Below are 21,612 nucleotides of genomic sequence, written 5' to 3' on the forward strand. Positions count from 1 at the left end.
AAGCAGAACTTCATCTCTGTGCACCTGGTCAGGGCACAAGGCCACTCTGGGAATGCTGTCTCCCCATCTATCTGAAATGGACTTAGATCTGGGTCCTGCCATGCAGGATCGACATCACAGTTACAAGTCCTCAGTGAAGCGTCAACCATGCCATGTGCTCAGGAGGACTTAACCTTTATCACAAACTGATATTTGCAGCTCCTTGTTTTCTTTTGCCATATGATCAGTCTTAGAACAGATATCCCATTCTCAGACTGGCTGAAGCCTGTGACACTGAACAGTTAGGACTTTCCCTTACGCCTGATTTTCTGTTAATGCCAAACAGGGGTTCTCTTTTAATAAAACGTCCCACTTTCCACCACATCCTCTCTCTGTGTCTGTTCAGAAAGTCAGCTGTCATATTCTGGGCCTTGTCTCTTCTATCAGTTTTCTTCTCCCTTCCCAAGTTCTCAGTCAGGGGAACCTACTGTCCTAGACTTCTGAGTCACCCTCAGAGCCTCCTCAACATCTTCCCCATGGAGATTGTGACACCAAGTAGAGTTCACACTTGCTTCTGGGGAAAGCAGGTGCCACTAAATATTTTATTTGCAGGTCTGATGACACCATCTTCCTGATTAGGAACCAAGAGAGAGGCAGGTGCTGATGACAGCCACCTAAGGCATCTGATACCTTTCTGACCAGCTGGCATAAACGTCAGTGACAATCCAGGAAGGAAGTGAAAGTGAGGCATTTCCAGCTCAGCTCTATGCAGGATTCCCATCTCCCACCATTGTTGCCCTTCCTGTGAGGTCTAGGTGCATGTTGTGACTAACCTCCCTCACCTCAGAGGAAGTGGTGGCAGTAAGAATTAGAACTGCATAGAGCTTTGTGATAGAGTCAGAGTGCATGCTAGATCTCATGCCATAGTACCCATGAGGAGCTATGGGTACTAGCACCATCTCCACCCTCCCCATCATCACTGTTGGAGCTTCCAGCATTACTCCAGTACTGATAGGACTTAACGATTCCCACTCTCTTCATCATCCTGTCACCCCAGTACCACTGCAGCACAGACAGAGCTCCATTATCCACCTGCCCTTGCTATCACAGCCACTGTTACCCCTCGTTACCTCCAGCACCACTGCAGCATTAATAAAGCATAACTGTCCCTGCCATTGTCATCACTGTTACCTCCAGTACCACGTGGTAATAAAGGAGCTCAGCCTTCCATACCCTATCACCCACCACTGTTATTGTCATGTCATCTCCAGTGCCATCTCGGTGTCAACAGAGTTCCGCCATCCCAGATAGAGTCTGCCATCCCAGTTTGGTCACTATATTCCTCACTGTAACCTCCAGCACCATCACGGTGCTGATAGAGCTCTACCATCTTCACCTTACCCAGCACCAGCACCACTGTAATCCCCTGCACCATCACAGTGTTAATAGAGCTCTACCATCTTCACCTTACCCATTACCATTACCACTGTAATCCCCTGTACCATCACGGTGCTGATAGAGCTCTACCATCTTCACCCAGCACCACTCTAATCCCCAGCACCATCATGGTGCTGACAGGGTTCACCCTTTACATCACTGTCATCATTATCACTTCCAGAACCATTGCGGTGTTTCCTGTCACCACAGCAGTAGTGGTGAGTAGTGATGACCATGTTGACCAATTCTCTACAGCATGGTATACACAGCAAGACACAGGGGGTCAGACGGGAGATGGGGCAGGACACATCTGGCAGCCCAAGGACGACTCATCCTCCTTCTTCCAAGGCTAATTTGTCCACTCTCTAGGTCACTTTTATAGTCAGCAGGACTTTGAGAGCTTTGCTTCAGGGTGGGCATTAAAGGACATTTTAAAGTTACTCTAATCTGCCACTTACCACTGTTTTCAAATGAAAAAAAAAAATAACCCAAACCCCCAAATCCTACGAAAAGGAATTTACTTCCCCATAAGATGTAAAATCAGTCAGGGGCAGACTACCTTGTAACACAAAGCTAATATTTCTTCCCTCGATGTAGAAAGTGGCTCTTGGGAGATGGTTCTGTTCACCTGGAGGCTGTCCAGGGGACAGGGTTATCTTCCAGTGTTGAATCCAGCACATACCAGAAGGGAGTGTGGTGCTGGCTTGGACCAAGAGTTGGTCCTGGGGACAGATCCCAAGAAACCCAAGATGTAGGTCAGAAGATGTGATTAGAATGATCCTTGTCCAGTCCTGGATAATGGCCTCCTCTGCTCTCCTCTAGCCTAGTCAGGCCCTGGCAAAAGTCATCCCCAGGAATGGCATCTAGTTTCTGTCTTGGGAGTTCTGATGTCCTCAGTGTACCTCCTCTTTAGGTCATAGACAATTTCACAGCTGGGTCATAGTTATTCTCAGCACTGAAAATTCATTCTTCCAACAGAGTTAGTGCTGTAGCAGAAGAGATGGAAGATTTTTTTTTTTTTGAGACAGAGTCTTTCTATATATCTCTGGTTATTTTGGAACTTACTACATAGATCAGACCAGACTAGCCTTGAACTCACAGAGTTCTGCCTGCCTCTGGGATCAAAGGAGTGTGCCATCACATCCAGCTGAGGTGGGATATTAAGGGAGACAGCTCTTCTCTAAGATAGACTGCAGAAGAGATTGTGGAGGTTTTTGAAGTAGAGCATCATAGAGGGCTGGAAAGGGATACCCAGAGGCAGGGGTTTAGTTGGACCTGTGATGTCAGAAGGCCTCACTGGATTTCAAGTTTCAATGAATTAAAATCCAGGAGGCAGAAATGTCTAAAGCAGAGATTCTGATATACATCCTACCTAGTCTTCCCTTGGCTCAATGGGGTTAGTGCAATGGAAGAATAGAAGGATGACCTCCCTCATAGTGGGCCAAGCTCACGTTCCAGCACCAACCTCAGAGCTGGTCCAGACACATTGGTAGCACAAGGTGAGCAAGAGGGTGATCGCAAAGGCCCTGGGGACACGGATGGCTGAAAGGCCGCAATTAGACTGAAAGAAGTTATCTGGTATTTAAATAATTATTAGATTGAAGGAATAATCATGGGTTTGAGCCGATTTTTTTCCCCTACTGTCACCCTGATGGAGCCTATAATATTATTATTCAAATGGCCATGATTCTCATTGAGAAGAGACCATGGAGAAAGGGAGAATGGGGGAGGGGGAGAGGGAATGTGATGGGGTGGGGAGAAGGCTCAATGAATCTCCTAGGGACAGGGCTGCGGGAGGTACGATTAGTCTTTTTCTTATTTCAGCTGTCACTCACATGGAGACACCAAGATTGTTATTAGCGTATTTTATGCACAAGATTTAAAGGCAGAGGGGGAGGGAGGAGGGAAGAGGGAGAATTTCCTATAGAAAATAACAGGACCAAAGGAACAATTTAGATGTCACTGCTGTACCAGCTGCATGTGCTTCATTACAGGAATGTCATTTTCCTCAGAGACTCCAGTGTTATTCGAAGCTAAGTGGCTAGCTCTGGCCCAGAGCAGGGAGGAGAGGGAAGGGGAGGGGAGGGGAGGGAAGAGGAGACGAGGGGAGGGGAGGGGAGGGAAGGAGAAGAGAGGAGAGGAGAAGAGAAGGCTCTGATTCCTTTATATCCCCTAAGAAGGTAGTCTGTATTGTATCCCCTCTTGCATATTTCTAGACAATTTGGGGGTAACAGTAACTCAGACTTTCCCTTTCTCTATAGTAAGATGAACCCTCAGCATTACTTTCAAAGGTGGAGTTGGGATTAAACTAAATCTACTCTCTATACTTAAACAGCCAGAAGTGAGGCAGGAAGTAACAATGGGCTGTCTGCCTAGCATGGTGTCCTCTGCTCTGGTCTTTCAAAGGCCCCTGAATTCCATCAAGCTATGTGCTTCCCTGACCCTGGAGAGAGACTGAATAACCAGGCACCATCATGGGGACTCAGTTCCAAGCCAGAAGGATGGGATAACGGGTTAACGCCCAATTGTGTCTTTTTAGTCAATATTCCCAGGTTGAGGTCCTAACCTCGAAAAACTTCAGAATGTATCAAAGACTTCTAAATGTATTTGAATAAAGGGTCTCTACTTCACTAACTAGGCCAATAGAAGGATATTAGGATGGGCTTCAATAAATACACCCATTATGTCCACTAAAAGGGGAATGTAAGGGGCTGATGAGATGACTCAGCAGTGAAGAGCCCTCTCTGATATTTTAGAGGTCAGGGTTCAATTTCTAGTACCTACATGGCACCTCACAACTGCCTGCAACTGCAGTTCCAGGGGATCCAACACCCTCACACAAACATGCATGCAAGCAAAATACCAATGCAAATAAAATAAAAATAAATAAATTATAAAAGGGAGATGTAGACGCAGAGAGAGGCATGCATGGAAAGATAACTCAGAGATAGGTAAGGAGAAGACATTGTCTCCGCATTGACGACAGAGGCCTGGAACAGTATCTTCCCTCACGGTCCTTGAGAGCAACACCTCTGAAAGCTGGATTTCCCCAACCTTCAGAATGCCTTGAAATATGTCATTGATTCTACCAACCTGAAAATGTTTGCTATAGCAGATAGAACCAACCAATAGCAGGGAAAAGTCATAGGTTTGAACTTCTTGACTTAGGAATTCTCTTTACTTTCTGAGGTGTGTGTGTGTGTGTGTGTGTGTGTGTGTGTGTGTGTGTGTGTGTGTGTAAGATATATATAGAGAGAGACAGAGAGAGAATGAGACTCATGTTCACCATTGGGGCAGAAGGAAATGCAGAAATACAGTGCTGAACAGGTGTTCTGGAGATCTGAGGGCAGTAAGCTATGCCCTGCTTCCTACCTACCCTAAGCAATGCACAAAAGATCCACCACTCTCTGCAACAGAGCTTGGGATGAACCCCAGGATTTGCTAATCTGTGCTCTTTTGCTGGAGTAGGTTTTCCTTTTTGGACTTCTCCTGTTCCTATCTTCTACTCCTTCCTAGACAGCGCTACTGTTACTAGCCCTCAGATCATGGAACATGGTAACTCCCAGGGATGGTTGCTGTACATTCCCACTCCAGTTCCTTCTCAATGTGGATCCTGTCCCAGGACCACTGGTCTTCACACCAGGGAGGGTTTTCTGATGTTTTCTTTCCCAGCTCTCTCTGAGGGTTCTGGCTGAGCCCTGGAAACCACACCAGCTCTCCTGGGGCCTTAGCAAAACATCCACTGTTTGTCCTTTCCTCACTCAGACTATAAAAGTTTGAAGTTATCTCTCTGACTTATGAAGGGTCCCAAGATGTGCACTTATTTGAGGGGCTGGTGTGGATTGGAAGGTAAGGGTTCTGTTTTTTTCTGGGGTACTGGCTGGGCTAGTTTTGCAAAGTCAAAACAAGATTCATTACCCAGGGCCAGGAGCAGGGAGATACACTGCCTGACCTTGCAAACCTGCTCCATATGTCATGAGCCTGTCAGAAATCTCCCAGAATTCCCTTTATTATCTAAAGGTCGCCACCAGGGCAAAGCTGAGAGAGCTACATGGTATTAACTAAACTACAAGAGCAATCAATTTCAAGCAGCTGCCTTCCCTGCCACGCCACCTACCACCCCCCTTCATGGGGTTCTGCCCTCTTCAACCCCCTTTGGGGAAAGGACAGGGAGAAGCCTGTCTTGCTCTGGCTATCTCTTGTCTGGATGAAAAGAATCAGGATACATTAGCAGGTTCTGAGGCTATGGTAGCTGATCCTGAGGGTACATCTATCTATCCTCTGGAGTAAGGGGGACCAGAAAAGGTGGTTTGCTGCCCCCTTGATCCTAAGTAGCCCCCCATTGAAGCCACCTTAGCAGTGAGTTGATGCTCTGGTTAAACTAGTTGATGCTCTGGTTGATACTAGGTTAAAGCACAGGGAGAGAAATTCCCAGAGTTTGTCCAAAGGGAATAACGTATAAGCATGGGATGATGGTGTTGCTAGGACAAATTCATGTTAGCAGATATCCAATCCAAAGGGTCATGACTAGGGTGATCATAGAAATAAGACCAACGAAGACTGGCCACTGCTGCCACTCTTTCTTAGCGACCATGGTCACCAGCTATGTTTCCTGCACTACTGGGAATCCTCTCATCTTTAGTTTGTGGATGCTCCACAGTTAGCAGGTGAAGAAGCATAGTTGAGCACCTTGATGGCGTCCTCAGCTGGAAGACAGAGCTTCACGGGGCCAAGGTGTTTCCCCCAGTATTCCACAGGGGCCACATTTCTAAAATTTACTTTCCAGCCAAATTCTCTTTTCATTAAGTTTTGGGATAACTCACCAGAACATTAAATTAAATTTGGTGAATATTTTATCTGAGACTACACAGTCTCCTTTAAATTTGCCCTAAGTGGTCATTTATTGTAGGAAGGGGACAGGGTTGGAGTGGGGCTAACCTCACTTAGGTAGAGTCTGGAGTGTTCTGTGGTGAAAGACTTGAGAACAGGGAGTCACCGTTCAGAGCATCCCCGTATGCTTTAGTGGGGAGTGAAAGAGTTTTCCTCTTGCCCCTCTTTATTGTATAGGGAAAGCCTGCACCTCTTGCAGGAATGAAATGGGGGCAGGAAAGCAGGGTTAAAAATTTCCCATTTCAGTGATGAAACAAATTGCAGTTATTCTACTTAATACTATATTATGCTGCCATTAAACATAATGTTTTCAGAGAATGAGTGACATAATTTCAGTCCACAGCAGCAGGAGAAGAGAAAAACAAAAGGTCAGGAAAGAAAAAGTCAGAGAGAGTCCCAGGCTATCCTTCATTCTCCACCCCATTCTCGGCTGACTAGAAGATCCATGGATATGCCCCCAGAGTTCACCACAGCTTTCCTTCTAGGAGGATAATGTTGCTACTTTCCCACCTGCCCCCACCTCTTCCCACCAGAGGACCAGGTGAGGCACTTTCTGCCCTTGATGGCCTCAGGCTGGATGAGCTCCAGGGAAAGGAGCTTGTTCCATCCCTAAAGCCTCTGTCTTCATGTTACGAACAGTGGCCCTCATCACTGCTGTCCATGGTATCCACATCCAGAAGCTAGGGCTCCCCAAAGTCCAGAAGGGTGGCCTCAACCCCCGGGAAACCAGCACTGCCTTCCCCTGGGTACTATTTATATAATAGTTCTATCACTACCATTCAGACCGTCCTTTGTGCCAAACTCTGTTGAAAGCCACCTGCAGCTAAGACCCAGGTTCACACATCCTACAAGGGGTCCTGTCTCTTAGAGTCCTTGACCCATGCTGCCAGGCACGTGGGCAAAGTGAGGGACTCACTATGGAAATACCTGGCACAGCTCCCCTTTGCTGCCCAGAAAGCATCCCCATGGATGCCCAGGTTCCTGCCCTTCCTGCTGGCTGCTCGCTCTTCTCTCTCTCTCTCTCTCTCTCTCTCTCTCTCTCTCTCTCTCTCTCTCTCTCTCTCTCGCCTTTACTGCCCACCTCTCTGAGAGTAACTTCACTCCTATCAGCATCCCTATGACCCTTGGCTCAGTTTCCCCTCTCTCTGCATTCTGCACCACCTCTCCAAACCCTATTCACCTTTCTCAGCTCTTCAGCAATAGGAAACTCTGGTTTCAGCAACTACTACACCCACCAAAGTGCAGTACTGACTCCTTTGTGTGTGACAACATCCTGGGCTAGACATTCTTCGAGGGCAGAACTCCTTCGTACTTATTGGACTGCTGTGCAGCACGGCCAGGCACAGTGTCTTTCACTCAGAAATGCTCTCAGTGTGATCCTGAACAGTGGAGAGAAGGAAAATGAGCATTTGTTCGGGTGTTTCCCAGCTGACACTATCCCTGATAACTCCATGGAGAAATGGTTTGATCTATTTGTCATGCTTGGTTCAAAGATTTGCCACAACTGATCATTTAGAGAAGTAAGTGAGCAGTTTAGAAAGATTCCAGCTGTTGCTCACCTTTAACTTACAGGTGAGAATTACTAGTTAAGAGAGAAACATGGAGAGGAGAAAGAAGGGATACTGCCAGCTTGTACACAATGTCTTGGCAAAAGAACTCTAAAACTATAGACCATAGAATAATACGAGAAGCATATATTGATAAAAATATGGCAAGTTGGTTACATAAAGTGATCAGAAGCAGAACAGTCCAGGGAAAGCCCTCTAGGAAGGCTCAGAACAAAATATGTCTGTGAGGAAGTTACAGCAACCCACTGTGATACTTGCTACAGAGAAAAACACATGGTCTTTGGAGACAGATGTGCTCAAATCTTATTCTGTCTAGCTGGGTCACCTTGAACATTTATTGAACCTTTGGAGGAAGAGAACCTTACTTTCCTCTCTGTAAAAAGATACCTAAGAGGGGCTGGAGAGAAGGCTCAGTGGTTAAGAGCACTGACTGCTCTTCCAAAGGACCCAGGTTCAATTCCCAGCACCCACATGGCAGCTCACAACAGTCTGAAGATCCAGTTATAGGGGAACTGACACCTTCATTCCAATGCACATAAAATAAAGTTAACTAAACCATAAAAATATTTTTTTTTAAAAAAGATACCTAAGAGGGTTATGGTGAGAATCAAGGAGACAAGGCTATGAAATGTTTTGTAAACTCTACAACTCCAAGTTATTACTGTTTCTATTTTTGAAGAAACACTGCTCACCATCCCATGGGCATCAGTGGTTGCTCAAAGATCAAGATGCCGTGTTCTAGACTGGGTGAAAGGTTATCACCTAGCTCTTTGATTTGGAGACCCAGCCCTCTTGGACTGAGTCAGTGTGCAGGTCCTATCCTGTGTGTTCTGCTGACAGTCTTCTACTTGTACCATGTCTGGGTCATCCTTTTATGTCCTCATGGCCTTTGGATGAGTCAAGATGGAAAGGAGGTGCTGAGAAGACAGTCCACCAGGCAGCAGCTCACATTCCCTGACCTCTTCCACACAGGGTTTACTCATTACATAAAAGAAATTTCTCTTTCATCCTATCTCCCTAGTCTCTCTCCCCAACTGTTTTTTTTTTCTTTTTTTCTGAACCAAGAGCCAGTCTTAGAATAGGAACCAACTCTTTCTCAAGGAAGCTGATTGAACAGCTTGCTCCTTCCCACCTTCAGCTCCCATTACTTTTTCCTTTGAGACTCTGGCTCTTGCAGAACAGATACTGTCAAGCAGCCTGTCTTAGATAGCAGACAGGTTCACATTCACTCACTCAGCAGAGGAAGTAACATGAAGCCAGTAAAAGTGATTAGTGGCAATGCAGGGGTGGGTGAAATTCCTGGCAGAAGTCTCTCTATTTTAGGCACTCATCTGTGCCAAAACACACAGGTACCCAACCTGGAGGAACCTTCACTACCTGCAGCGGCATCAGTGAGGGAACAGAGAAACATACTCCGAATACCTTTGAGGTCTTATCATTTCCAGACAGACATATCAAAGTCTAGGGCCTGGGAGGACTAAGGCTTGCTGGGGATGAAAAGAACTCCCCAGTGAGGACTAAGAGAATCAGGCCCAGGATGATGAATGGGGTGTGAGAGAGAAGTCTGGAAAAGGGTAAACAGCCAGGAGGTAGTTGGAGGGATGGGGAGCCAAGGGTGAAGAGAAAGAATGTACCGGGGTCAAATAGCAAAGAAAATGCCCCTGCAGTGACAGACTCAAGATCCCGTGTATTATTCCCAGGCAATGCATGTGCATGGATGTTGCTTCCCTCCCTCCATGCATGTGTGCAAGTCATCCCTCACCCAGACATATTCAAACCCTTTCAGGAAACCTTTCTTCTTATGTGTTGTTCCATGTCTCCTTGGAACTCTACTTTGCAAAGCGATTGGTATTCCTTAAGGCATATCACCCCACTTATATGTTCTTCATGCAATTCTGTGAGGGCCAAAGGCCTTAGCATCACCACTTCACAGGTAATAAGACGTGGGAATAATCCAGGTTAACTATTTTGGTTAAGGTTCTAGGTGTGCAAGGAAGACTTGGACTCTGGGCTTTGAGAATTACATGTACCATCCTGTTTGCCTGATACCTGGAGTTCCTTGTGAGTGCCAGCAACTAGCATTTCTAAGAAGAGATTACCTTCTTTAGCGGTTGTCCTTCAGTTCTGGGTGGGCAATATTGTTTCCAGAGTTGGGGTATCATCTTGTTACCATCCTTTGTTATGAGGATTGGGTTTAAAAGCTATCACTGAGGTGAACTCTTGGGAACCTCTGAGAACTTCTGACCAGCCACCAAATGCCACTTGGCTTCTACCCAAGTCCAACTGATGAGAAGGGGGGCTGGAGTTGCCGGGGTTGCTGGGGCCTATAGACAACCCCAGCAGCTGCATGGGTATTGGTGGATGAAAAGAGTCCAGATGCTCTAATGCATGCACTCTGAGACAAGTGTGTCAAATTCCCCTCCACAGCCTGACCTTCCCTGTGGACAGAAAACCTGCACCCAGCTCCTTTCTGAAGGCCAAGTCTCTGCAGCCAGGCCAGACTGTAACAGCTCCTTCCTACTGCCTTGGGGCTTCTCTCCCCACTCACCTCTCCTGGCTCTCCACCCCATCTCCTGGTCTTCAATCCCCAGACGTGGCAGATCACTGATTAATTCAAGGCTGTTTAATAACTCTTCTATTTCAATGAAACAAGCTGTCTTGTTTTCCTTATTTTTAACACTGACTTTCATTTCTTTGCTAAGCATCTTCCTGTCATTTAAATTTCTGTCTCCAACCAAGCTGATAATAGACTGGAGTGAGCAGCTGCTTCAGTCTTGTTTATGACAATGATTAGAAGTTAGAGCCTTTGCTAGCTGAGAATTGACCAAACCTCAGTTCAGCAGCTCTGCCCCAGAATGCAGAGAGAGTGCTAATTTTAACATGATTAGTAGAATTCTGGCTCCAGGGGAAACTGGGGTTAATCCTAGCCCAGCCTTCCTAGCACCCTGCTCTGAAGCCGGCTAGGATGGCGAAGTTGTGAGACCAACTGTACTTACTTGGGAATTACGGTCAGTAGCTGGGGGTCAGTTGTTCGGAGCTGAAACTGCCCTGTTATTCTCAACAGCCTTTTGTCCAGTTAATTTACTGAGCAGCACAGCAAGAGGCTCCGGCCTGCAGGGCCAGAAGGGGACTCAGCAAACAGCTAGTTTGCCTTTCTGTCCCACCTTTCAAATACTCAGAAACATTTCCCAAATAGTCTACGTATGACACCTGTTTATCTTATAATTCATTAAAAACAACTCATTGCTGGAGACCTGGTCGTTTTTTGATTGTAGCTTGGTTTCTCCAAAGAATGCAGCTCGTGTCCTCTAGGGATGGCCTCTTCCTGGTTGGATGGCTCTGATTCACGTCTCTCTCGTCTTCCCGCAATATCTTTAATGACTGTATGTGTGCTCGATCTCTCTCCTACCACATAGTCAGCAAGAGCCGGGAGTGGCGACTTAGCTTCTTTCCATCATGTTCGGCCTACTGCACATACTCTATAAACATTTGTTCAATCAGACTTGAATTAGGCAGTACCGTGTTCAAACTCCCTGCAAATAAAGTACATTTCTCCCATCTGGATAGATCCTCGTCGAGGCCTTCATTTCTCCCTGGACCAATGTGTTGGCCCTTCCAGGGCACAAATCAGCAGTCAGGGGCCTCCACTTCCCTTAACCCTATACCCTTAAGGCTTCACATCATAGCTAGGGGAACGCTGTGACAACAATGTAGGGAATATGTAGCAGCAGACGTCAGAGGTCTGAACCTCTGGATCATATCCCCCATCCATCCCGATCCCTAAGGGCCAGACACAGCTGCCTGGGAAAGTCCACAGGTGCAGAGGGCAAAACCTTGGTGGCCTGACACTCCCTGCCTCTTCTCCTCTGCAGGCAGATCCCTGAAAGTCAGAGCTCTTGGCCTGTGCCTCCCAGCCAGCAGTCTGCAGGCAGCTGCTGAGGTCATTGTCTTAGCCTCTTCAAGTTGTGAATGCTGAGTCTATAGAGACCGAAACACAAACAGTGCCCACAGTGCCTCTCAGGAGGGAAAGGCCGCCTGGCCTTGCCAGAGCCATTGACTGTGCAAATAGCAAGACTGGAGATGGATGGAGCAAAGCTGGTTGGAGCTATTGAAAAGAGGGGGAGCCTCTCTCCCCACACTGCTCAGTGCCAGTGGAAGCTGTGGATGTGTGCTAAAGGCCGGCAGATGGGCAGGAAAAGAGGCGTGGTGAGGTCTCCTGAGGATACTGCCTCATCACGAGCTGTGTGTCTAGCCAAACCCAGGAATAGAGAGTTGAGGATGGTCCTGGGTACAGGGTGGGAACACGAGGCTGGAGAGAGAAGTGATTCCATTCCGTAGGCAGGTCTAGTGGGCAGGGACAACTGGAGTGCAGTGAATAACGCTTTGCTTTGTGATAAAGGGCAATCGATTGCTCGGTTTGGGCTTGGATTTCATAGCTGTTATTTGAACTTAGGTTAAAGCTGTTTTTGAATCCTCAGAAACACTTTCCAAGTGCCCTACACACCACATCTGCTTATTTTAATTCATTAGAAATACTTAGCAAAGAGAATTGAGGCATCATGTTATGCCTGTCCCCATTTCCTGAAGTAGGCCTTTGTATGGTCATGTCAAACATGCAGGCATATCTTCTCAGTGCCACCTTCCCTTTTCTATATTCTAATACGGAATGAGGCTCTTGCCCAGCTAGGCTATGGGACAGCGCACGGGCCTAAGAGAAGACAGGTAATGCTTTTCCCCAGGTGTGCTGCAAGGCATTACAATTGATGGGCAAAGGCCAAGGATTAGACCCAAGTCTCTGGGCCCTCCCGCACCTGCCAACACTTTTCCTACTGTGCTTGTCCCATGCACCTCGTTTCAGTGTGGGACAGCACCTCCTAAGCACAGCCAAGCATCTGCCCTTGCTCTTCTGGAGGCTGAATGAACAATGCCAAATGACTAGCTCTAAGACAGTGTCCTTCTCTACTCCTAAGAGTTGAAGGTATCAAAAACCCAAACACAGCAAAGTCAGAATTCAGATCTCAACTCTCATATTTAAAGGTCAACCATAAAAAATCCCTGTGACCTCACTGCCAAGGTTACCACGGGTTTTCCTCTCTCCAGATTCCACTGAGTATCCATGTCTTTAAACTTTAAGCACATACAGTTTCTTTAAGTAAGATCTTACCTTTTCAGAAAATTCCAGATAAATACAGAGAAAACAGTGTGTGTGTGTGTGTGTGTGTGTGTGTGTGTGTGTGTGTGTGAATGAATTCAGAATGTCTGTGGTTTTATTCTGCTCTAGATTTTTAAAATAACTTTTCCAGTTGGCAGCAGTAATTATTTTTTTTTCTAACTCCCTTAACACCATCTTCCTCTGCCTAGCTCTGAAAACACAGGCAAGTGAAAGCTCTTGAACATTACAAAAAGCTTATCACAAACACAGAGGGAGACAGGGGTGCTAGGTAGAAGGGAGGAGTCAGCTCACCAAAGTGTCAGGCAAGTTCTCATCTCCCTCCTGCTACCAGGGACAAATGGAGTTTTGGAGAAGGTCAACAGGTGAGAAACCCTCAGGAAGGGTGCAAAACGTGTGAAGGGAAGTCCTTTGTTCTTTCTTTGTTCTTATGTGGCAGGAGCTGTGTGTGACACCACACACTTCCCAACCATCTGTGTGGCTCTTAGTAGGCCTGTTGGCTTTCCAGTTACACATGTGGTTTAAATTATTCTATAAGAGCTTGAGTTGGAAAACTGGAGGGATTGCTACCCTGGGTCACTCAGATAAGAACTTCATTCTCCTGGATAAACCTGGGGGTATTGCTCACAGAAGTCCTGGCGCTGTAGGTTTCTGTGACCTACTGTGAAAGACCCAGTTGGGAAGCTCCTGCTTGAGGCTGAGGGTCAGTCATCCCATCCTCCATGGAGTTTCTCAGAAACAGCAGCACTTAAACTTGGAGCATGGACTCAGAGTGGGGCCCTGGTGGCTCAGGGTTGGTCTCCTATCTCCAGATGTGGAAGGAGTCTGGGTTCCACTGAGAACTGGTCTTCTAGGGAGTTCAGAAACTAGGCTCTTCTCCTTCAGGTATTTTAGTTCCTTGGGACAAAAAACTCGGAGGGGGAAGCGGAGATGGGGAACAGGCAGGGAAGGTGGGAGGTCAGAGGCCAGTGTAATATTTACCCAGCTCAGTGGAGGCCTTTCACTTTTAGAAGCAGGAAACAACTTCAAAGCTGTAACATCCCCTTGCTACTTTGCCAGCAGGCTGGTCCTCCATCTCCACAGGCAGGAAGGGCTCTCTACCAGTCCTTCCTGAACCTACCCCCTTTTCCTAGCCTGTCTCCTGCTTAGAGGTCAGGTGCCTGGTGTGCTCACAGAAGAGTTGTCCTGGTGGCTCTCCAAGTGGTATGAACTGTTGTTCCTGGAGTGCCCTTATTCACACTGAGCGAGCCTCACACAAGTCCGCACTTCACAGCAGAGTAGCTGTATTGGGTTGACACTAAGAAGCCAAGGTGCCAGCTACAGTCCAAGACCTGAACTTCAGAAGTTCTTCACAATTAGCAGGCCCCTCTTCAAGATACCCATCCATATACCCACACAGATGCTCCTGGGCATAACTGCAAGGGCTTCTCAGGTCTTTTGAAGCCCAGGGCCTATTCTTAACCTGGGACACCTCAGTGCAAAGGGTTCAGGAAGAATTCTATTTCCTATGATGGAATGAGAGTCCTCGAGGGAGCTGGCATCTGCTTCCTGTTAATCTCCTTCTACTGGCCCTCCTTGACCTTCACCTCAGATAAGATTCTAGACACGCAGATTGAAATAGGGATGAACAGTGACATTTCCTGGTCCACCACACTAGTGTCCATGCCTCTGGCTCTACGTAGGATATTGGGAAGGAATGCAGCAGGAAGACCTCTCCAGACTTTTTGCTCTGGGAAAACGGTTCTGGGGAACCGATTAATAGGAAACAACTCCAGTGCTGCTAGTCTAAGACCCATGGGAGAGGTTAAGGTGTAGTGATGGCATTAAGAGGTGGTCAGATGGCCCTTCTTAATAGGACCCGGGAGTTTTCAGGCATCAACCAATTCTCCCAGGAATCTATCATGCAGTGAATGACACAGGTTACAAGCTCTGAAGGAAGGGGAAGCCCTTCCTTAAGGATAGAAGTTTTTGCTCTTCTATCCTTGAGCCGTGAGTTGCCACATTCTTGGCAGTACACAAGTGATCGATCTCTATCTATTTAAATCTGAATGGATTCCGATCCCTGCTTCCAGTGTCTGTGTGGTTTACCATAAGGGGCAGAAACAGTAGCTCAACGACTCAAGTAATGTTCTCTTAACACCCAAAGGAGAAACCAAAGCTGCAAGGTAGGCTGTCTAAACACAAAACAGAAAGTCTGTGAGTCTGAGTCCTCATGAGGGGTGGAAAAGGGCAGAGGTAGGTCTGCTGGATAGCACGATGCTCAATGCTCGCAGAGCCTCTGAGGGCTGTAGGGCTCTTTCTCTCTCTCCTGTGTGTGTGTGTGTGTGTGTGTGTGTGTGCACGCACCCACGCACGCACATGTTGGGGGTCATAGAGGGGAGACAGTCATACAGTCATTTACCATATATTCAGTCTGTGCCCCAGGGCCCCTCCCCACTTCTGTTCTGAAAGACAGGTTGAACTTACTGCCTTTTCTCTCATCCTGAAAGTAATTTCAGCAAGGAAAAGCGGGATTAAACTTTCATAACACAACACATTTATCTTATTTAGCTTCTTTCTTTCCCCTGTCCTCCCCTCTTGACCCTAGGTAAGTTTAAGCCAGAGGGAAGCTGAGATTAAATATCAGGGAATGGTATTAGATCTGAGGAGACACTGATCTCTGGTTCCCTGCCCATCCCCAAACTTCAATATTTTTCCATCCCCTGTTGCACAGTTATTATCTCAGTGGATGAGAGGAGCCTCTGCGCTCTGTGCGTGTTCCCTCTCAATATTGTCCTCTTTTGAAATGAAAGGGGGAATTAGAATTCAGAGACAGGCTCCCAGGGAGAATATGAAGACAAAGATTAAGTCAGTGATACAACGTTGACATGCATTTAGTTCCTGAAAGGTCTTTAAAAAAAAGTCTCCTCCAGAGCTGCATTGCTTCTGCTGAGACTGGCTGGAAATCCACATTAGGGAGTGAGAAGAAGGGAAGGCCTGTGGCAGGGACTTGGGGATGGGCCAAAACTTTACTTGCCGATTAAAAAAAAAAAAGAAAAAAAAAAGGAAAAAATCTCTTGGTGAGGCAGCCAGGACTGAACTGCCTGCTGATCTGAGCATACTTCTCTTCCCTAGCTACTCAGAGGTCCAAGCCTCTCTTAGCCTCCTATGACCAGATAAGTCCTGTGGGGCTGGCCTTTCATAGTTACACCTAGACAGACAGACAGACAGACAGACACACACACACACACACACACCTCTCCTGTGAGGCTAGCTTCCCCTGCAAGTCTGGTAAACACTGCTTAATGCCCCCGCCACACACACACACACACACACACACACTCACCTTACTCCTTGGCTTTTTCCCTCCCCTGACCCCACCCCTCTGTGCCAGAGGTGAAAAGTTCCAGTTCTGCTCTCTGCCATTTGTGGTCTCTGGGTAGTGATGGCTGGGAGTTTCTAATATAGCCCCCACCTACCCACCCAAAAAAGACACAAAAGCCAGTGTTTCAGGACAAGTGTGGTTTTCAAGAGTTCCCTCTAGTGGAGATCACCTGTTACTTCACCCTACGGGAGCCCAGAGCCTCATGCTCCTTGGAAGCACTCAGTTGCTGGCTCTCCCACCTCGGTGCTCTCAGTCTCTATCTCTATCTCCCCCCCCCCCCCCCCCCCGTCTGCCGTCTCTCTGTTTATCTGAGACCCTGTCTACATCCTGACTTCTGTTATCACCGCACGTGAGCCTCCACGCCTGCGTCTTGCGCTTGATGCTCCATCCTTCCGCTTTTCTCTGGCCCTCAGCAAGGCAGTTCTGATGGAACAAGCACTTTGGAAAGACCTCCTACCAAATGGCTTAATCTCAGATATCTAAAACAGTACAAAACGTCAGAGGCATTCAGAGTCTCTAGTGAACCAGGCTTTCAGTAGGAAGAACAAGAGGCTTTTTCCGAATTTCCTCCTCCGACCCCTACTACCCCCATTTCCAAGCAAACTCCGGCCTAATGGGTTTATCTATACTTCCAAAGCTATCTGTACCCAAATTGTCTGGAGTCCTGTGTGAAGCCAGTCCCCCTTATCAGTTCTCCCAACCCTTGCCCGCTCCTTAGTCTCTGACTGCACCCTGCCAAGTGAACAGGTTGCAAAGCCTGGGCAAACAGACAGATAAAGGAGAGGGGAGAGCTTGAAGAAGGAAAGGAAGAGCTGGTGGGTCAGGTACTAGGTCAAGGGCTATAGGAAGACAGCAGGGAGGGGTAACACCAACCATTTTGCTGGGGGAAGAGAAGACCATTGGAGAACATCTGCTCGTTCTCAGGGCTTCCCAGAGATATCCTGCCACCCAGGTGAGGGACAAGGCCAGACCAAGTCAGGTTAATGGTTAACCAACTGCTGAAGCAGGGAACTTTCTGGAAGAGCTCAGTTGTAAGCTCTTTCCTCTCTCACCGTATACTCAAACTCCATAGGGACCTTGATCTCCAACAAAGAATATTCTCACCTCTATTTCTGCTCTCCAATTCAAGATTGGAGGAGTGTAAAGTTGCATAGAGGTTCCATAGACCCAGATGCCAGGGAGCAGAGCCCAAAAGAGGCTAAGGGCTGAGCAGAGGAGAGAGGGTGGCCCCTTCAGATCAGTCATTCCCCACAGGCGCCTTGGGACCAGCTGTTTGACCCCGGGAAGAACTGCCTTTCTTTTTGTCTCCATGGGGGTTCACCTTTAGAAATGACAAAAAAAAAAAAAAAAAAAAAGCAGGGGATGGCACACCCACCCCTCATTTACTCTAATCAGGCATGAAATCTTTGTAACTATGTGAAAAAACTGTTTCCCATAAGGGAATCAGTTCCATTCATCATTGTTTGAACTGAGCATATGTGATGGGGAGAAACAGAACACTCACATAGAATGAATTGATAACAGACAGCCTAGGGGGAGGGGTAGCACTGGGGGAAGGGGTGGTGTTGGGGTGCTGTACATATGAGCTGTAAAAACTCCATCCAGCACCTCAAAGCCTGCTTCTCTTGCTTCCCTGTGGGCAGCCCTGAATTATTGTAGCTAACAGACTGTAACACAATGCTCCCGTCTCTTTATGATCTGCATGGGGCTGGGAGGGGGGTTGGCTCTGTGCTCCTTGCCTCTCCATTTGCTGTGATGGACAGAAGTATATTGTACCCTAGTCTCTCTGTGCAGAGACAGCTGTGTAGCAATGCAGGAAGACAGCTGGGGAGAGGGGCCTGGAAACAGGAATTGCCTCCCCCACACCAAATTCTGTATCTTTCAGAGGCAATCATAGAAAGCAAGGTGGAACAGAAACCATAAAGCTCCACAAACAGTGATGACTCTGGCACCACAAATATTTTGGGATTCCTGCACTGGCAAGCTTAAAGCTCCTGCCAGCTGCTGTCCTGTGTATTTAAGCATGTCCACTGGCTTCTCTTCCTGCTCCTGTGCCTCCTTGTAACATGCCCATGAAATAAAGATTAGCTGAATAATCAGGAGTATTTGTAATAGGCCTGGGAGAGGCACCTAGCAGAGACTGTTCTTTGAGGCTTCCTAACCTTATTTTGAGCACTGAACTCCTACAAAGCAGATGCTAAGCTTAAACATGTACCACATCTACAACTTCTCTTGGTCAAGAATGTTGGAAGGCAATCTTTCATTAGCAGCCCGGAGACGGGGAGACGACGTTCAGAGCTGCTCTGATAGGGACCAGTAGCTCTGGGGTAGCATGGTCTAGGGCGATACTCCTATGATATCACTGTCTACTCTTCCTTTAGACTTCGGCCAAAAGGTCAGCGACTCTTCACCCCTGCTTGGATCCAGGCTGTGAGGGTCCCCTGTCCCTATGCCCTGCCAATGAAAAGGGTGCAGCTGAGACTTCTTCACCAGGTTGTAGTACCTGGGTAGAGGAAACCATTTAAGACCGTGTCACTTCAAGACTTGCAGCTCTTTAGCAATCTCCCCTGCACACCGGTCAAAAGTCAAGTCCTTTTAATTGCTTTTCAAGACTATTTGCCCCCATCCTAATGCAGTTTTCTGAGGACAATCAGTCTTCATAGTCCCCCTTTATCAGCAGATTTTTCTGGACAGGGTTAACTGTGAGAAATAGGAGACAGGTTCTTTAGGTAATGCTAGCTAGTGACAGCAGAGGCAAGTTGTGAGATGGCTGGGGGCATAGCACTAAGGGAGATGATGACAGGTAGAAGACAGACAAGAAAACAACCTCCTGGGGTATGGGACAGATTCCACTCTGCTTCCTTGGTTCCCTGCCCTCTTTCAATTTTCCACCCCTAGGACCCCCAGCAGAGATTACAGGTAATTACTTCTAAGGATGCTCTGTGAGGAGAGGAGAAGTTAATGAATTCTTCTATCTTCCTGCCTGGAGGTCAGAGGGTAGAGGGCTGCGAGCAACTCTAGGAGCATTCTGGGGCGATTGCACAGAAAGTTGTGCATTTCAATTAGGAACAGCTGAATTCTTCCAGTCAGGGCTGAGCTCTTCTGGGGATACTGGTGCTCACTGGAAGGCCCCAACATTCAGAGCTGGCCCGGAGGGAAGAGTGAAGTTTCAAGATCTGGAAAAAGGCTCGGTATGACTGGCCTACCTTTGTATGGAATTGCAAAGAGCTGAACCTGACTCCAGCTCTGTTGAAAGCGGTCAGCCCAGTCCTGCCCGTGGTACTGCCTAGAAAGTCAACTATACAGACCTGGTCCACAGCAAGGATGGATGTGTCTCAAAATGTGTAATCCTCCACAGATGGGCCTTCAGAGACATCTAGTAGCCTCATTTCCCAAACCCATGCACCGCTATCTGTTGTGCATATACGGGTGGCTAGGGAGCTATGTTGTCTATGGTCTTGGTTCGCTAGAGAACTGAACATTCTTGCCCTCAACAGCTATGAGCTCTCCTTTCCAGATTGTAGTGACTGCCCTGGTATCCCAAGTTTACCCTCAGCTTCCTCTCCCTCTTATCTCTCTGTCTGAACTGTTTGCAGAGGTAGGCCCTCCTAGGGCAAGGGTCATGTTAAACAGGTGGATATTTTTGAGGTCCCTAGAATAACAGTTTTATGTGACGTTTTGACCATTTAGATCAAGACGAACATTTATGAAGACTACCTGTGAGTAAAAGAAGCTCGAATTTTCTAGGACCCTATCACTTCTTGGGGTGGGGCAAAAAAGAGTAAACAGAGGGAAATGAGCTTTAAGGAGCCTCTTGGACTCTGGACAAACTCCCACTTCAAACCATGGGGGCCGGGCCCCAGCTGGGCACTATGCCATGGGGGATGGGGGCAGGAACATTTAACCACAGTGCTTCCAAACCGCTCACTGGGCTTCCTGGAACCCGCGAAAACGATGCCTTCTCCTTCCCAATTCCCAGTCCACTGAACCACTGAAACGGCCAGCGGCCACCCGGGACGACAGCGCCGGGTGAACGCCCCCCATCCGGCCTCCGGCCACAGTCGCCTTAGGCTATCTAGCTAATGCTACCGAGGCCCTCTCTGGGCTCCAACCCTGGGACAACCTCGCCACCCGGGCGCTCCCCAGAACTGCAGACAGCCGGCAGGTGCGCGTTGCAAGCGCGCCACGGAGCGCCGGAACCACCGGTGCCTCCGGAGTCGATGGCCCGGAAGCCGCGGCAAGAGACCGCAGCTGCGAAAGTGGCGGATCACGCGCGGAGACTCGCCGCCACAGTCGAGCCTTGGCCGGGGCCGGGACCCCAAGGGGACCTGGGGAGGCTGCGCCGAGAAGCCGCCGCGGGCGCGCGCTCAGGGAGAGGGCGGAGGGCTCCGCTTACCCAGCTCCGCGGTGTCTGTCTGTCCTTGCGTCTCCGCTTCGTCCGACTCGGCTGGCGGCTGCCCAGGGCAGCGCGCGCCCAGTTCCTGCCCGACCCGAGTCAGACAGACGGCCAGGTCCACATGGAACCCAAGATCATTAAAATCCACAGCCCGCGCCGGCCGCCTGCCTGTATTCCTGGGGTGGCCCTCGATTAGGACCGCGCGTCTTCACCCCGGTCGCCTGGACGCAGGGACCCGGACGCGAAGGGGCGTGGGGTCCGGTAGGGTCCCTCCGGGGAGGCGCAAAGCCGGCTGTCTTCAGGTTTTCCCGGCGCGACTTTCCGGGCTGCTCTGACATCAGCGATCCCGCGCTTCCTTCCCTTCTGCTCCCGGCCCGCTCGGCCCCATTTCCTCCGGGAACGGTTGCCAGCTCTGTCTGCGACCGGGCCCGTACGCTCCCCGCGGCTTCTGAGTCCACAGGATCGGATCGCTAGTCCTCGGCTGAAGGATCCCAGCAGCTGCGCCCGCCGCCCCCGCTCAGCTCTGCGCGGACAGTGCTGCGCGCTGCGCGGCTAGGCTCGGCTCCGGTGGCGGCGCCCTCAGCCGGCCTCCTATATTACCGCGCAGCTCATTATCATAGAGGCCGTGTTAACCCCCTCCCCGCCCACGCGCCCCGCCCGCGCAGACGAATCCCCCAGTCTGTCCACCCGAGAACCCGGCTGAGCTACTGTGCTGTGGGCGTTTGCCTCGCTCAGCGGACCCCGAAGGTAGCCAAGTGGCCAGAAAGGTGCTACCGGGGTCTGGGGACTCAGGTCCTGGCCTGGTGAG

At 48.7% G+C, this 21,612-nt stretch overlaps 1 protein-coding gene across 2 annotated transcripts in view; it reads right to left on the minus strand.

Moving 5' to 3' along the window:
• The window catches only part of Plxna2 (plexin A2), a 202,802-nt gene extending 181,427 nt beyond the window's left edge, over positions 1 to 21,375 (minus strand). For both annotated transcript variants that reach the window (XM_085687500.2, XM_048439337.3), the window contains exon 1: positions 20,805 to 21,375. The gene's annotated coding sequence lies outside the window, so the exon portion shown is untranslated. The remainder of the gene's footprint in view (positions 1 to 20,804) is intronic.
• Positions 21,376 to 21,612: the final 237 nt, after the last annotated feature.

Source organism: Myodes glareolus, chromosome 5, assembly GCF_982192425.1.
Source record: "Myodes glareolus chromosome 5, mMyoGla1.1, whole genome shotgun sequence".
Taxonomy (NCBI): Eukaryota; Metazoa; Chordata; class Mammalia; order Rodentia; family Cricetidae; genus Myodes; species Myodes glareolus.